The 17193-nt window shown below is 39.3% G+C and overlaps 1 long non-coding RNA gene across 1 annotated transcript in view; it reads right to left on the bottom strand.

The window, feature by feature from the left end:
* LOC136792070 (uncharacterized) overlaps positions 1-11971 on the bottom strand; it is a 32816-nt gene extending 20845 nt beyond the window's left edge. The window contains exon 1 of the long non-coding RNA XR_010835236.1: positions 11695-11971. This is a non-coding gene — a long non-coding RNA (uncharacterized lncRNA). The remainder of the gene's footprint in view (positions 1-11694) is intronic.
* Positions 11972-17193: the final 5222 nt, after the last annotated feature.

Genomic DNA, 17193 nt, shown 5'->3' with positions numbered 1-17193 from the left:
ATGTCTGGTCTGCTGACAAGTCTAGTAGGGGTAACCCACCCACATGGACTGCAGTTGTTATACAGCCCAACACTAAGACTATCTGGATGAAAATAGGAGCAAACTGTAGTAGCCAGTGGGCTAAACTCAGAGAAATTTTGCTGGTAATCACTCAGGATCCCTGCTGTTACCCTTTCCACTGACAGTTGGACTGTTCTAATGGGATTAGCCCATGGCTTGGACAATAGGAAGCTGAGAGGTGGATAATCATAAATAAGCTCTTGTGGGGTCAGGATAAGTGTAAATATGCTGAGTTTGCCTTTAAGAGCCTGAAGCAGTCCTTATTGTCTTCCATGTTTTGGCTCATAAGGCACTTAAACCAATTGGCATTTTGGAAGCTGATGCTAACAACTCTCCCTTCAATATATACAGCAGGTTGGGTATTAGGAAGAGTGGCCATGGTAGTGCTCAGGCAGAATGGCACATTGCTAAGGAGCCAGAGTGCCCTTGGAATACAGTGATTTGGTTAATGCAGTAATAACATGTCCTTTGTGTTCTAAACAAGGCCCATGGCAACTGCCAAAGGAGGGGCAATACACTGTTATTTCCAACCAGTGAGGATTGCAAACTGATTATATTGCCCCCCTGCTGAGTGAATATTCTAAATATTCCTTGGTCTGTGCAGATACCACATCTGGTCTAACCCAAGGTTTCCACTGTTGCTGTGCAAATCAGGCTGCCATCATTAGGGGATTAGAGAAGCTGAATACCTTCTCAAATAGATAGTGATCAAGGGTCACATGTTGAAGGTCATACATAATATACAAGACTGGGCAAAAGAACATGACATTGAATGGAGTTTCCATCTCCCCTATAACCTGCAAATTATCAGGGCTGGTAGAAAGGAAGAATGGAATATTAAAGCAACAGGTTAATAACTAACAGGTAAAACTACCTTGGCTGCATGGACTAAAATACTGTCCTCATCTTTAATACATTTGGTGATTCTTTGCCCTCTGTGTAAGGGACCAGTTTCAGACTTCACCTGGGAAGCTCCTGAGTTTTGAACTAACAATGGGTAAGTACTATGTGTATCCAGACAAAGAGCAATGCTGAGAGAGTTAAGCCAAAGCAGGTTCCTTAGGTTCAGGACAACTGGCTGGTACAAGGTCCAGTGTCCTGTGATGGCAGTTCAGGAACAAGGTGGTAGGCAAGTATTGCACAGCAGAACTCATTGGAATTCAGGCTGGGCACTAAGGTAGGGATAGAAGAATGAGGAAACAGATCTGGGCAACAAGAAGCAGAATCAACCAGTTATCTGAACAAAAAGGATAAAGTTCCAAGAGCAGTTGCAGAATTTGAGACAGAAGATTTTTCTTTCATTTTTTTTTACATTTCTTTATAGTCTAAGCACCCAGAGCCCTTGACTGCAGAATTGGGTGGGAGAGCTGGCCAGGAGGCAGGGCTCTGACACAAGAGCAGCATTTCAAAGTCAACTATAACTTCTGAGGTCCAAGATTACAAAGAAGGCTACTGGTTCATCAGTTTCACCCCCTATATCAAGATTTTGAAAAAAAAAAAAAAAAGATAATCTGTACTTTCATCATAGTCTTGTATCTCTCTCATAGTTACAGAGCTTTACTGATACCACTGCTTTCAATTTCCCTTTAAACTTAAACTTAACTCTGCTCTTAGGCATGAAGGCCTGAAAAAAATCCAATTATTAGTTTAGTAGCAGGTACCTCTAAGGTAAAGATTTAGTCTGACTCTCAGATAGTGGCCCAGTGTACACTTGCTGAGATGATAAAGAGACATCACATATGACTGCATCTTCCCACCAGGCATGGGAACAGGAGTGTATCCAAAGGGAAGACTCACTGCAGAGGCCCTAAACACAAGCCACATGTCTGGAACTAACAAAACATCTCTCAGAGAGACACCTGTGTCCTCTGCTCTTTGTATCATGCTAAGGAGATTATTTTCTTTCTCTAAAGCCAAAAATGTTCAACAAAGAAAAAAGAAACAGTGTGGTCTGGTCTTGTTCTTTTTGAAAATAGCATGTACTTTAAATTCAGCCTAATAAGCCACAATGCTGATAATATCAAGGTAGCTCAAAGCAGGTGGATCATAAAGACCAATGGTCACAGGCATAGAAGCAAAGTGTACAGATGGATGAGTAAAAACTATATACCCTTCAGTATGCCATGCTCAGAATGCATGGGCTAAGGAATATTGATCAGTATATTTATACTTTTCTGTGGAAGTAAGTATATATAGCATAGTCATATAAGACCACACATCATTGACAATGTGAACATTACACCGTATCATCATTATTCATAACTATAGTTAATTTGTGTGGACAATGATCTATTTTATGGTTGTAATATTCACTTATCAAAAATTGTGGTAATGACAGTAGCATTCGATAAGTAAGGGAGACAAAAATCATATAACCAGCCACCGATAGGTACAGGTTATATGCATTGTATTGGTGATTTCTTTGAATGACTTGCAACCTGCTTTCCTAAAACCACCTTGAAGGAAATAAAAACTTATATTAGCCTGGGACTCAATTATTAAATACACTAGATGTTTAGTTTTATAATTTGGATAGGAGATAAATATGTTATGCAGAGGTTTTGAAAAGGGTCAAGAGAACAAGAGAGGCATGATGGTAATAAACTAACTCCCATGTCCTTTGACTTCAATTTGAGCTCTGGCCACAGTAAAAGATACTTCAGGACTGAGTGGCAAAAGTAGAATTGAACAAGGGTAGAAGGTATTCTTCCACTGCAGAGAAAACAGTTCTGCATAGGCAGCCCATCATTTAGAACCATGCGGGAATCTGTAGGCATCATCTTTGGAGTGAATGTCACTCTTCAAATAATGAGCATTTGAGTGGTAAGGATTCTTCATGCTATTTCACACTGGCAGCCAGAACAGAAAACAGAGAAAAAAGAAGAAAGCTGTTTTGTGTTTTGTTTTTGTGTGTGTGTGTGTGTGTATGTGTGTGTGTGTGTGTGTGTGTATGTTTGTGAAAAAGACAGAGATATAATAATTAAAACTGACTGAATGCTTACTTTTGCACTGGCCCTGCCCTAATCAATTTACATGTAATATTTTATCTATAGTATCATTATTATTCTTATCCTTACTATATAGATAAGAAAAAGTAGGCAGAGAAAGTTTAAACAAGGAGTCCCATCCTCATATACATATATTTTTTTGAGGTACGCGGGCCTCTCACTGTGGTGGCCTCTCCCGTTGCGGAGCACAGGCTCCGGACTCATAGGCTCAGCGGTCATGGCTCACGGGCCCAGCCGCTCCACGGCATGTGGGATCTTTCTGGACCGGGGCACGAACCCGTGTCCCCTGCATCAGCAGGCGGACTCTCAACCACTGCGCCACCAGGGAGGCCCCAGATCTTGTGTCTTCTTGCTTTATGTGCCAAAAATTTAGATCTTGGTCTTTTCCTCATTACACTTACGCTGTAACCATTCTTACCTCTGAAGAAATTTTCCACAAAGATCTGAAGTCCTCATATTTTAAGAAATAAATACCTGTGTTAGAATGAAGATAAGTGGCTGAGGGCTATTGAGATAAACAGACAAATGAGTTAGAGAAATATAAATGAGTGATGTAAGGGACAATAGTTCAGAGAATGGTTCAATGATGTCCAAGAGACAGAATGGTCACTGAAGACTGATAAAAGAGGTAGAATGTAATAAACGCCCTGTAAAATGATGGACGGGATGACCTGAGCAAAGGCATAAAAGTGTGAAAGTTCATGGCTTGTGTGGAGAGAACACTGACCAGATTAATGTGATTGCAAAGAAGAGTTCACCTGTTTATTAAACCATTTTTATCATAGTTGTTATTAGACAGCTATTATGTGCAAGCAACTAAGTAATAATGAAAATAATACTGAATGTGCAGGTTGGAGTCATATAGGAAAAATTCTAAATGCAAAACATGGCCTGTCATATTATGTTTGTTAATTTTATTATACTTTCTTTCTGTATTATAAATTTAACTTTTCAAGTCTATTTTTAGCCCTTGCTTCTAATATTTGTAATTCTATTACTTTGCCTTAAAAACTAAAGTCCTTCCAACTACTTAATGAAGAAAAAGAATAAGCCCAGGAAAACATTTTTTCTCCTCAAAACAGCAGATCATATTTTGTGTCATAACGTCTTCAATGCAACTGTTACATCTAAAAGAGGTCAGTTTTTTTTTTTTTTTTTTTTTTTTTTTTCGATATGCGGGCCTCTCACTGTTGTGGCCTCTCCCGTTGCGGAGCACAGGCTCCAGACGCGCAGGCCCAGCGGCCATGGCTCACAGGCCCAGCCGCTCCGCGGCACGTGGGATCCTCCCGGACCGGGGCACGAACCCGTGTCCCCTGCATTGGCAGGCGGACTCCCAACCACTGCACCACTAAGGAAGCCCCAGAGGTCAGTTTTAAGGTACCCAGACTTCACAGAATGTTGCTATGTCCTTTGATCCTAAATTTTAACTTCTAAATATTAGAAATTATTAAATATTTGTGTTGCGTTCATAGTACACTTCAAGTTGAAGTCCCTGTTTTCCATTTTCTAAGACTGCCTCCTTTGGTGCAACTACGGAGAGGCTAGGTCCTTTGGGAGAAAGTTTTTGAAGACACTTGTTGCTGACCCTCCTGAGGCAGGGACAAGGCAACCCTACCGTTCAAGCTGCCCTCTTTGAGCATGTCAGGTGAGTCTATTGTGACATTGCCTGCTGGAGGCTGGGTGCAGTTTAAACCATTCCCACAGTAGACCTTTTCCACTCTCTCCCTAAGTACCCCTATTTCACCTTACCCAAGTTCTCTGCTTTGTAGACCATGTAGCAGGTCACATGAGACCAGGACCCTCTGGTAGAGAGCCCCTATGTTGTTTCATGACTTTTGCTCTCAACCATCTAGAAATTCAAGGCTTTATCTACTCAAAAACACACTGGGGGGCTTCCCTGGTGGCGCAGTGGTTGAGAATCCGCCTGCCGATGCAGGAGACACGGGTTCGTGCCCTGGTCCGGGAAGATCCCACATGCCGCGGAGCAGCTAAGCCCGTGAGCCATGGCCGCTGAGCCTGTGCGTCCGGAGCCTGTGCTCCGCAACGGGAGAGGCCACAACAGTGAGAGGCCCGCATACCGCAAAAAAAAAAAAAAAAAAAAAAACCACTGGGTTTTCTTTCTGAAGCCAATTGGGAATACAAACTAGTTACTCCTTCTTCCATATTCATGAAGGAAAAAATTACATTAAAGCCTATAACTCTTAGATTTTTTTTAATTTAAATAAAGAATCTCATATTTAAATTAAAACCATCAGATACTTGCAAGAGGAGTTTAAATTCCCTAATAAAGAAATACTGAGGGTTTTTTAGTTCTGTTTTAACACATGCTGAAAGTTTTCTTTCATGGGGTTTATTAAAAGTTGAATTGAAAAGGGGAGACCTGGTAACTGCTTGGAAAGCTTTGGAAGTAGGCTGATGGTGTTGGTGGCAATTTAAAAGAAAATAGATAGACTCAAGAGACAATAGGACAGGAAAATCATTTGAACTTGGAAACTGATTGCTGAAGGGGTGGGAGGCAGAAGAAGAAAGATGAAGATGAGAAGATTTTTCTTTAAAATTTTCAGACACAAAACAGTGTAAAAATGAGTGCTGTAGGATTTTGATGGGCAATCAGAAGAGGACTTGACATACCAACTTCTTGCCTACAAATTTGCAGCACGTGATTTCTCTATACAAGATCCTAATCATGTAACTGAACTTCGTTCTTTTACAGAGATACTGGTAGAGAATATATATTAAAATGCTCTTTCTCATCTAATATTTTATTTAGATAAAGGGTATCTTAAGGGACAAAAGACTCACAATATATTGCTTTGGGATTAAAATAATTATAATTAAACATCTGGACTTTGTGCCAACTTAATTTTCTCTGCTCTGCAAAACCCCATTAGAGACATAGAAAATTGCAGAGCTGTGAACATATTTGAAAATATCTCAGTATTTAAATCATCTATAAATGCACTTAATTGTATAATAACTAAATATATTTCAAAGTACTTAAAGTTTAAATGATCCAACATGTTTCCCATAGAATAGCAGCCATTTTTCTTTTTGTTATTTTTGTAAAACAATCACATTCTTAGATCTATGGGACAGTAACACGTTTAATTAAATAGTTGTAGTTATAAAATGGTAATTCTGCTCATATGCATGGATTACTCCAAAGAGACATACATGGTTTTGTAGTTGTAAGAAGCTGTGTTTAAAATTGGGTAATAGTTGAAAGTATCACTATAAGTATTGGTTTAGACATTCACATATCATAGAAAAAGCAAGTCTTAAAATATATGGTTATATTTTTGTGTGTCCTAGAATGAAAGCTCCATGATGATGGGGCCTGTGTGTATGTGTGTGTGTGTGTGTGTGTGTGTGTGTGTGTGTGTGTGTGTGTTTTAATTCTGTATTCTCAGTGCCTAGAGAAGAGCCTGACACAAAAAATCATCAGTGGGTTCAGTGGGTTATGTAATTTAAATACATATACATATATATATATTGCCTATATATGGGTGTGTATCTACTAGCATAAATCCATAAACATTTTTGTATGTATATATATACACACACACAACTACACAAACAGAAAAATATGTTAGAAACATTTATATTTGGATGTGGGATTGTGGATGATTTAATTTTTTTCTATAAAATTTTATCAAATTTCCAATATTTTCTAAAATAAATGATTATTATTTTTAAAAATTGGACTAAAATAACAACTCTATTAATAATACATACCATTAAGAAAATCACATGTATAATCAAAAAAGAAAAATGTCATGTTTTCTTCAATGCATGTAAAATACTTAAATTTTTTAGAAAATATCAACAATTAAAATGCATTGGAATTTCTTTCTATGTAATATGAAAACTGCATGGACCATTATCTACTTTAATATCCATTTTATAATTTCTCCAAAATCTTCCAGGGGGGATTAATTTATGAATAATTGCTAAAAGGCTATTTCACTGCCAATTTTCCTATGTCTGGTGTCATTTGAGAGCTAGTGAGCTTTAGGTTGGCAATAAGGTCCTAATTTGTGATTGCTTCAATCAGTGATCTTGTGACCTCTAAAGCAAATATAACCTGAAGAAAGAATGACCTACAAAAGTCACATTATAGATAGAAACTTTGTTAACTTTTTTAGTGGAAAATACAAAAGGAATGAAGAGACAATCCATGTTTTTTTGTTTGTTTGTTTTCAACTTATCTAATAATAGCAAAAATGTATATAGTATAGTTGCTTTTCTAGGAACATTATATGTAAAATTTTTATATAATTTTCACAGTTGCCAAAGAAATGTAAATTAATCTATAAATGAGGAAAGTGGAGGTACAGACAGGTGAGGTAAGTTACTCAGTGTTACCTAGTTACTGAGTGTTCACATCAGGATTTCAAACCAGGCAGTCTGGCTGCAGAGACCATACTCCTGACTGCCAATTCTCCAAATCAGGAGTTTCACCATTGTCTACTAGTAGAATGAGGATTGCCCTGGGAAACAAGTTGACAGGGTTATAATTTTCTATCAAAAGTCTAAAAAATTTCTAATTTTTTCAAATTGTTTCTGTAAACTTGGCAAAACTTTTCATCCTTGATTGTTAATGAGCCCATGTGCAAAATGGGGGACACTTTTACTTGTCTTTCTTGGAAGCACTATAATGTCCTCTATGATCTTTGGCAGATTGTTCTAGGACTAATAATTACGTGAATACTCTTATTATCCAATTCATTGCAAAATCTTGAGAGTGTGAAAGGGTGTGAGAGGGTGTATTTGCTAAAATAATTCAAAAAAGATGTTTAGAAAGCCTGAGGAGCACCAGAGGGCAGACACCAAAAGCAAGAAGAACTACAATCCCACAGCCTGTGGAATAAAAACCACATACAGAGAAAGATAGACAAGATGAAAAGGCAGAGGGCTATATACCAGATGAAGGAACAAGATAAAACCCCAGAAAAACAACTAAATGAAGTGGATATAGGCAACCTTCCAGAAAAAGAATTCAGAATAATGATAGTGAAGATGATCCAGGACCTCGGAAAAAGAATGGAGGCAAAGATCGAGATGATGCAAGATATTTTTAACAAAGACATAGAAGAATTAAAGAACAAACAAACAGAAATGAACAATACAATAAGTGAAATGAAAACTACACTAGAAGGAATCAATTGCAGAATAACTGAGGCAGAAGAACAGATAAGTGAGCTGGAAGACAGAATGGTGGAATTCACTGCCACAGAACAGAATAAAGAACAAAGAATGAAAAGAAACGAAGACAGCCTAAGAGCATTTGGGAAAACATTAAACACAACAACATTTGCATTATAGGGGTCCCAGAAGGAGAAGACAAAGAGAAAGGACCTGAGAAAATATTTGAAGAGAGTATAGTTTAAAACTTCCCTAATGTGGGAAAGGAAATAGCCATGCAAGCCCAGGAAGTTCAGTGAGTCTCATACAGGATAAACCCAAGGAGAAACATGCCGAGACACATAGTAATCAAATTGGTAAAAATTAAAGACAAAGAAAAATTATTGAAGGCAGCAAGGCAAAAACAACAAATAACATACAAGAGAACTTCCATTAGGTTAACAGCTGATTTCTCATTAGAAATTCTATAAGCCAGAAGGGAGTGGCATGATATACTTAAAGTGATGAAAGGGAAGAACCTACAACCAAGATTACTCTAGCCATCAAGAGATTCAATGGAGAAATCAAAAACTTTACAGACAAGCAAAAGCTAAGAGAATTCAGCACCACCAAGCCAGCTCTACAACAAATGCTAATGGAACTTCTCTAAGTGGGAAATACAAGAGAAGAAAAGGACCTACAAAAATAAACCCAAAACAATTAAGAAAATGGTCAAAGGAATATACATATCAATAATTACCTTAAACATGAATGGATTAAATGCTCCAACCAAAAGACACAGGCTTGCTGAATGCAGAAAAAAACAAGACTCATATATATTCTGTCTACAAGAAACCCACTTCAGACCTAAGGACACATACAGACTGAAAGTGAGGAGATGGAAAAGATATTCCAAGTAAATGGAAATCAAAAGAAAGCTGGAGTAGCTATACTCATATCAGATAAAATAGACTTTAAAATAAAGAATGTTACAAGAGACAAAGAAGGACACTACATAATGACCAAGGGATCAATCCAAGAAGAAGATATAACAATTATAATTATATATGCACCCAAAATAGGAGCACCTCAATACCTAAGGCAACTGCTAACAGCCATAAAAGAGGAAATCGACAGTAACACAATCATAGTGGGTGACTTTAACATCTCACTTACACCAATGGACAGATCATCCAAAATGAAAATAAATAAGGAAACAGAATCTTTAAATGACACAATAGACCAGAGAGATTTAATTGATATTTATAGGACATTCCATCCAAAAACAGCAAATTACACTTTCTTCTCAAGTATGCACAGAACATTCTCCAGGATAGATCACATCTTGGGTCACACATCAAGCCTCAGTAAATTTAAGAAAATTGAAATCATATCAAGCATGTTTTCTGACCACAATGTTATGAGATTAGAAATCAATTACAGGGAAAAAAACGTAAAGCACACAAGCACATGGAGGCTAAACAATACATTTCTAATAACCAAGACATCACTGAAGAAATCAAAGAGGACATCAAAAAAACCGTAGAGAAAAATGACAATGAAAACATGATGATCTAAAACCTATTAGATGCAGCAAAATCAGTTCTAAGAGGCAAGTTTATAGCTATACAAGCCTACCTCAAGAAACAAGAAAAATCTCAAGTAAACAATGTAACCTTAAACCTAAAGGAACTAGAGAAAGAAGAACAAACAAAACCCAAAGTTAGCAGAAGGAAAGAAATCATAAAAATCAGAGCAGAAATAAATGAAATAGAAACAAAGAAAACATTAGCAAAGATAAATAATACTAAAAGCTGGTTCTTTGAGAAGATAAACAAAGTTGATAAAACATTAGCCAGACTCATCAAGATAAAGAGTGAGAGGACTCAAATCAATAAAATGAGAAATAAAAAAGGAGAAGTTACAACTGACACTGCAGAAATACAAAGCATCCTAAGACACTACTGCAAGCAACTCTATGCCAATAAAATGGACAACCTAGAAGAAATGAACATTTGTTGTTTTTCCCTTGCTGCTTTTAATATGTTTTCTTTGTATTTAATTTTTGATAGTTTGATTAATATGTGTCTTGGCGTGTTTCTCATTGGAATATCCTGTATGAGACTCTCTGTGCTTCCTGGACTTGATTAACTATTTCCTTTCCCATATTAGGGAAGTTTTCAACTATAATCTCTTCAAATATTTTCTCAGTCTCTTTCTTTTTCTCTCCTTCTTCTGGGACCCCTATAATTCGAATGTTGGTGCATTTAATGTTTTCCCAGAGGTCTCTGAGATTGTCCTCAGTTCTTTTCATTCTTTTTTCTTTATTCCACTATGCAGTAGTTATTTCCACTCTTTTATCTTCCAGGTCACTTATCCATTCTTCTGTCTCAGTTATTCTACTATTGTTCCCATTTAGAGTATTTTTAATTTCACTTATTGTGTTGCTCATCGTTGCTTGCTTCCTCTTTATTTCTTCTAGGTCCTTGTTAATTGTTTCTTGCATTTTGTCTATTCTATTACCAAGATTTTGGGTCATCTTTACTATCATTATTCTGAATTCTTTTTCAGGTAGACTGACTATTTCCTCATCATTTGTTAGGTCTGGTGGGTATTTACCTTGCTCCTTCATCTGCTGTGTGTTTTCCTGTCTTTTCAGTTTGCTTATCTTACTGTGTTTGGGGTCTCTTTTTTGCAGGCTGCAGGTTCGTAGTTCCCGTTGTTTTTGGTGTCTGTCCCCCGTGACTAAGGTTGGTTCAGTGGGTTGAGTAGGTTTCCTGGTTTAAGGGACTGGTGCCTCTGTTCTGGTGGATGAGTCTGGATCTTGTCTTTCTGGTGGGCAGGTCCATGGCTGGTGGTGTGTCTTGAGGTGTCTGTAGCTGTATTATGATTTTAGGCAGCCTCTCTGCTAGTGGATGGGGCTATAGTCCTGTCTTGCTAGCTGTTGGCGATAGGGTGTCCAGCACTGTAACTTGCTGGTTTGCGAGTGAACCTGGGCCTTGGTGTTGAGATGGAGATTGCTGGGAGATTTTTGCCATTTGATATTATGTGGAGCTGAGAGGTTTCTTGTGGACCAGTGTCCTGAAGTTGGTTCTCCCACCTCAGAGACACAGCCCTGATGCCTGGCTGGAGCACCAAGAGCCTTTAATCCACACAGTTCAGAATAAAAGGGAGAAAAAATAGAAAGGAAAGAAATAAAGGAAGGAAAGAAGGAAGGAAGGAAGGAAGGAAGAAACAAGGAAGAAAGGAAGAAAGAAAGAAATAAGATAAAATAAAGTAGGATAAAATAAAGTTATTAAAATAAAAATAATTATTAAGAAGAAAAGATTTTAAAAGTTAAAAAAAAAAAAGAGAAAAACATGATGGTCAGAACCCTAGGACAAATGGTGAAAGCAAAGCTATACAGACAAAATCTCACACAGCAGCACACACATACACACTCACAAAAAGAGAAAATGTGGAAAAAATATATATATCTTGCTCCCAAAGTCCACCACCTCACCTTGGGATGATTCGCTGTCTTTTCAGGTATTCCTCAGATGCAGGGCACTTCAAGTTGATTGTGGAGATTTAATCTGCTGCTTCTGAGGCTGCTGGGAGAGAGCTCCTCTCCTCTTTGTTTGCAGAGCTCCTGAGGTTCAGCTTTGGACTTGGCCCAGCCTCTGCTTGTAGGTTGCCCTAGGGCGTCTGGTCTTCTCTCAGACAGGATGGAGTTAAAGGAGCAGCTGATTCGCGGGCTCTGGCTCAGGCTGTGGGGAGGGAGGGCTACGGATGCGGGGTGAGCTTGTGGCGGCAGAGGCCGGCGTGACATTGCACAAGCCTGAGGTGTGTCGTGTGTTCTCCCGGGGAAATTGTCCCTGGATCCTGGGACACTGGCAGTGTCGGGCTGCACAGCATCCTGGGAGGGGAGGTGTGGAGAGTGACCTGTGCTCACACACAGGCTTCTTGGTGGCAGCAGCAGCAGCCTTAGCATCTCATGCCTGTCTCTGGTGTCCACGCTGATAGCTGCAGCTCACGTCCATTTCTGTAGCTCCTTTACGTGGCGCGTTTAATCCCCTCTCCTCTCGCACCAGGAAACAAAGAGGCAAGAAAAAAGTCTCTTGCCTTTTTGGCAGCTCTGCACCCGTCTCTGGAACTCCTTTAAGAGGTGTGCTAAATCCCCTGTCCTCGTGCACCAGGAAGCAAAGAGGGAAGAAAAAGTTTCTTGCTTCTTCAGGAGCTCCATACTTCTCCCGGACTTCCTTCCAGCTAGCCATGGTGCACTAACCCATTTAGGCTGTGTTCACGCAGCCAACCCCAGTCCTCACCCAGCTTCTGACCGAAGCCCGAGCCTCAGCTCCCAGACCCCTCCCTTCCCGGCGGGTGAGCAGACAAGCCTCTCGGGCTGGTGAGTGCTGGTCAGCACCGATGCTCTGAGGGAATCTCTCCACTTTGCCCTCTGCACTCTTGTTGCTGCACTCTCCTCCATGGCTCTGAAGCTCCCCCCTCCACCACCCGCAGTCTCTGCCCATGAAGGAGCTTCTAGTGTGTGGAAACCTTTACTCCTTCATAGCTCCCTCCCACTGGTGCAGGTCCCATCCCTATTCTTTTGTCTCTGTTTTTTTCTTTTTCCTTTTGCCCTACCCAGGTACGTGGGGAGTTTCTTGCCTTTTGGGAGGTCTGAGATCTTCTGCCAGCATTCAGTGGGTGTTCTATAGGAGCAGTTCCACGTGTAGATGTATTTCTGATGTATCTGTGGGGAGGAAGGTTATCTCCACGTCTTACTCTTCCGCCATTTTCTCTCTCCTCTAGTAATGGATTTTAACTTTGGATTTCCTTTTCATTATTAACTCACAAGGGTGAAATGGCAAATACGGATGAAAGGCTATTTGGGTTCCACCTCACCACAGGAAGATTCTGAGTGGGTGCTTCAGTCTACCTGTACTCTGCGCTTTGTGAGGGACTTTCTTTTCTCATTTTGCTTTTACGTTTGTCTTTTCTTATTATCAATGACAACATCTAGAGCTATGCTGCCCAATATAGTAACCATTAGTCACAAGTGGCTATTTGGCAATTTTAGAATGGTGACTCTGAATTGATACATCTTTTAAGTGTGAAATACACACCATATTTTAAAGATTTGTTGCAGGAAAAAAAATTATAAAGTATCTCTTCAGGTGGTTCTGAAGATGGCAGAAGAGTAAGACATGGAGATCACCTTCCTCCCCACAAATACATCAGAAATACATCTACATGTGGAACAACTCCTACAGAACACCTACTGAACACTGGCAGAACGACTCCACACCTCCCAAAAGGCAAGAAACTCCCCCACGTACCTGGGTAGGACAAAAGAAAAAACAGAGACAAAAGAGTAGGGATGGGACCAGCACCAGTGAGAGGGAGCTGTGAAGAGGAAAAGTTTCCACACACGAGGAGAACCCTCTACTGGAAGAGATGGTGGGTTCTGGGGGGGAAGCTTTGGAGCCACAGAGAGTGTAGTGACAGGGGTGCAGACGGCAAAGTGGAGCGATTCCCACACAGAGGAACAGTGTCAAATAGCACTCACCAGCCTGAGAGACTTCTCTTCTCACTCTCTTGGGACAGGTGGGATCTGGGAGCTGAGTCTGCAGCTTCAGAAGTCAGATCCCAGGAAGATGACTGGGGTTCGCTGTATGAACACAGCCTGAAGGGTACTAGTGCACCACAGCTATGCAAGAGGGAGTCCAGGAAAAAGTCTGGAACTGCCAAAGAGGCAAGAGACTTTTTCTTATCTCTTTGTTTCATGTGCACGAGGAGAGGGGGTTTAGAGCACTGCCTAAATGAACTTCAGAGACAAGCGTAAGCTGAGGCTATCAGCGTGGACCCCAGAGACAGGCATGAGACTCTAAGGATGCTGCTGCAGCCACCAAGAAGCCTGTGTGCAAGCACAGGTCACTATCCACACCTCCCCTCCCAGGAGCCTGTGAAGCCCACCAATGCCAGGGTCCCATGATCAAGGGACAACTTCCCTGGGAGAAAAAATGGTGTGCCTAAGGCTGTTACAATGTCACACAGGCCTTTGCTGCTGCAGGCTCACCCTTCATTCCATACCCATCCCTCCCTCTGGCCTGAGTGAGCCAGAGCCACCTAATCAACTGCTCCTTTAACCTCTACCTCTGTGAGTGAAGAACAGATTCCCTGAGGCAACCTACACACAGAGGCAGGGCCAAATCCAAAGCTGAACCCCAGGAGCTGTGTGAAAAAGAAGAGAAGGGAAACTCTCTCCCAGCAGCCTCTGGAGCAGTGGATTAAATCTCCACAATCAACTTGATGTACCCTGTGGAATAACTGAATAGACAAGGATTCATCCCAAATTGAGGTGGTGGACTTTGGGAACAATGATATATATATATATTCTTTTCCTTTTTCTCTTTTTGTGAGTGTGTATCTGTATGCCTCTGTGTGTAACTTTCTTGGTATAACTTTGCTTTTACCATTTGTCCCAGGGCTGTGTCTGTCGGTTTATTTATTTATTTTTCTTTAGTATAGTTTTTAGTGCTTCTTATCATTGGTGGATTTATTTCTTGGTTTGATTGCTCTCTTCTTTCTTTCTTTTTTAAAAATTACTTTTAATTTTTTATTTTTAATAATTATTTTTTTCAATAATATTATTTTATTTTTCTTTCTTTATTTCTCCCTTTTCTTCTGATCCATGTGGATGACAGAATCTTTGTGCTCCACCTGGGTGTCAGGCCTGTGCCTCTGAGGTGGGAGAGCCAAGTTCCAGACATTGGTCCACTAGAGACCTCCCAGCTCCATGTAATATCAAACAACAAAAATTTCCCAGATATGTCCATCTCAACACCAAGACCCAGGTTCACTCAATAACCAGGAAGCTATGGTGCTGGACACCCTATTCCAAACAACTAGCAAGACAGGAACACAACACGACCCACAAGCAGAAAGGCTGCCTAAAATCATAATAAGGTCACAGACACACCCCAAAACACACCACCAGACATGGACCTGCCAAGATAAAACACAAGATCCAGCCTCATCCACCAGAACACAGGCACTAGTCCACTCAACCAGGAAGACTACACAACACACTGAACCCACTTTAGCCACTGGGGGCAGAAACAAAAAACAACTGGAACTAAAAATGCAGCTGCGAAAAGGAGACATCAAACACAGCAAGTTAAGCAAAATGAGAAGACAGAGAAATGCACAGCAGATGAAGGAGAAAGGTAAAAACCCACCAGACCAAACAAATGAAGAGGAAATATGCAGTATACCTGAAAAATAATTCAGAGTAATGATAGTAAAGATGATCTAAAATCTTGGAAATAGAATGGACAAAATACAAGAAACGTTTAAAAAGGACCTAGAAGAACGAAAGAGTAAATAAACAATGATGAACAACACAATAAATAAAATTAAAAATTCTCTAGAAGGAATCAATAGCAGAATAACTGAGGCAGAAGAACAGAGAAGTGAGATGGAAAACAGAATGCTGGAAATAACTGCTGTAGAGCAGAATAAAGAAAAAAGAATGAAAATAATTGAGGACCGTCTCAGAGACCTCTGGGACAACATTAAATGCCCCAACATTCGAATTATAGGGGTCCCAGAAGAAGAACAGAAAAAGAAAGGGACTGAAAAATATTTGAAGAGATTATAGTTGAAAACTTCTGTAATATGGGAAAGGAAATAATTAATCAAGTTCAGAAAGTGCAGAGAGTCCCATACAGGATAAATCCAATGAGAAACATGCCAAGAAACATATTAATCAAACTATCAAAAATTAAATACAAGAAAAATATTAATAGCAGCAGGGGGAAAAGAAAAACATACAAGAGAATCCCTATAAGGTTAACAGCTGATCTTTCAGCAGAAACTCTTTAAGCCAGAAGGGAGTGGCAGAACATATTTAAAGTGATGAAAGGGAAAAACCAGAACCAAGATTACTCTACCAGCAAGGACCTCATTCAGATTCAAAGGAGAAATTAAAACATTTACAGACAAGCAAAAGGTAAGAGAATTCAGCACCACCAAACCAGCTTTATAACAAATGCTAAAGGAACTTCTCCAGACAGGAAACACAAGAGAAGGAAAAGACCTTAAATAACAAATGCCAAACAATCAAGAAAATGGTAAGAGGAAAAAACATATCAATAACTACCTTAAATGTAAATGGATTAAAAGCTCCAACCCAAAGACATAGATTGGCTGAATGGATACAAAAATAAGACCCGTACTTATGCTGTCTACAAGAGACCTACTTCAGACACAGGGACACATACAGACTGAAAGTGAGTGGATGGAAAAAGCTATTCCATGCAAAAGGAAATCAAAAGAAAGCTGGACTAGCAATTCTCATATCAGACAATATAGACTTTAAAATAAAAATTATTACAAGAGACAAAAGAGGACATGACAAAATGATCCAGGGATCAATCCAAGAAGAAGATATAACAATTGTAAATATTTATGCACCCAAAAAAGGAGCACCTCAATACATAAGGCAAATACTAACAGCCATAAAAGGGGAAATTGACAGTAACACAATCATAGTAGGGGACTCTAACACCTCACTTTCACCAATGGACAGATCATCCAAAATGAAAATAAATAAGGAAACACAAGCTTTAAATGACACATTAAACAAGATGGACTTAATTGATATTTATAGGACATTCCATTCAAAAACAATAAAATACACTTTCTTCTCAAGTGCTCATGGAACATTCTCCAGGATAGATCATATCTTGGTCACAAATTAAGCCTTAGTAAATTTAGGAAAATTGAAATCAGATCAAATATCTTTTCTGACAACAGCACTATGAGACTAGATATAAATTAAAGGAAAAAAATCTGTAAAAAATACAAACACATGGTAGCTAAAAAACACACTATTTAATAACCAAGCGATCACTGAAGAAATCAAAGAGGAAATTAAAAAAAATAGGAACAAATGAAAATGAAAACATGATAACACAAAACCTATGGGATGCAGCAAAGGCAGTTCTAAAAGGGAAAT

This window comes from Kogia breviceps, chromosome 11 (genome assembly GCF_026419965.1).
Source record: "Kogia breviceps isolate mKogBre1 chromosome 11, mKogBre1 haplotype 1, whole genome shotgun sequence".
NCBI classification, from domain to species: domain Eukaryota; kingdom Metazoa; phylum Chordata; class Mammalia; order Artiodactyla; family Physeteridae; genus Kogia; species Kogia breviceps.
Note: the sequence above shows the minus strand (reverse complement) of the source record. Positions and strands in the feature narration are given on the sequence as shown.